Below are 1,573 nucleotides of genomic sequence, written 5' to 3' on the forward strand. Positions count from 1 at the left end.
ATTATATCAGAAATTCCGAGGTATACGCCGATCGAGGAGGAAACGTGACGATCCGATCTGTCGACGGCGTCGAGGTCGCAACTTCACTAACATCTGCCGTCAATAGATAGTTATGTACCACATACCCGAGTTAGTGCACCCTATCCTATTATTAGCACACATCAGAACGAGTCGACATTATAAAATGTTTCAGCATTATAATCAAAAACCCCAAGTTACTAACACAAACTTTGACAATCCAAAAGCGGCATTCTTCTTCTTCTTATTTGGCGTTACAACCGCTGGGCGATCTAAGCCTGCACCAGAGACATTTTTTGTTAACATCTCTGGTGCTAACCGTAACAGTTCATTTTTACAAGCGGGGTTGTTAGCCCCGCGCCAACCCCCCTGTCACGTCACGCCGGTATTGGGAATCGAAAAGCGGCATTAGATAGACAAAAAGTCGTGCCCATGAATATCGATATGAGAACCCGTCAATCGAAATTCTACAACCATGAAGCTAAAGACAATGCGGAGATAGATCAAGAGGTATTTGAACCAGCGTAGAACAGGATGAAGAACACGATCCAGGCTCTGAGGAAGATGTGAATTTTCATTTAAGCATCTCAAAACAGCCTGCGAGCTAACTACAATCAATGGACTCCCTTATATCGAAATTAACTTACCACGAAAAAGAATTGGTCCAATCGGAAAAAAAGAATGCAATGCAATCGATATTTCTAACAAAACAGGTAAATATAAAAGTGACATGCAATTTAGAATCAAAATGTTCGGTTACAAGTCGTGTCATTCTATTTATTTAAATTGCATAATTTTTTTTTTACCGAATCCTTGGATTTGAAAAATTGTCAAAACTTAAAACCACAATGGACTTTGACAACTGTAAACTGATAATCAAAAACAAGAAAATCAAATCGCCCAACCGCCACCGTTCCGAGTCGGGAACGCGGACGCGCGACTCATCGGCGCACGGTAACAGCCAGGAGCACCATAGATCCAATTTTTGCTGGTACCACGATCGATATGGGGCCAGTGCCACACGTTGTCATCAGCCGTGCCAGTTCAACGCAAACCAGCAATAGGACCAATAGGACCAGCAATCGGGCACAGGAGCTAGAGCCGACGAAGCTCGCTCCTCAGCCGCAACCCGACTTTGCGTTCGAGACCCCAGAAGTGGTAATAAGTGGTAGTGGTATAGGGCTTGTGGACAACGGCTCTGAGTTATCGATCCTGCCACGGGACCCGAGGCTTCATCAAGCCCTCGTACGTCAGTCTGGTCGCGCCCAACGGTACGCGCTTTCAGGTTTAATGCGAAGTGGCAATAACTGTCCATCTGGTCCTGCGAGGAGACTTCGTCTGGACCTTTTTCATCGCCGACGTGGCGAGTGCAATATTGGTGCCAACTTTCTCACCCATTTCGATCTCCTAATTGATCTAAGGAGAAAACGTGTAGTGGACAACTTAACCACCCTGAACGCCGCTGAATCTGTAGTGAGAACTGCGGGCAGCAGTATTCGGGCCTTCGAGAGAGGCGACGAGTACACATACCTGCTGAGTCGGTTTCCAGCTATAA

This window comes from Anopheles bellator, unplaced genomic scaffold (genome assembly GCF_943735745.2).
Source record: "Anopheles bellator unplaced genomic scaffold, idAnoBellAS_SP24_06.2 scaffold00326_ctg1, whole genome shotgun sequence".
NCBI lineage: Eukaryota > Metazoa > Arthropoda > Insecta > Diptera > Culicidae > Anopheles > Anopheles bellator.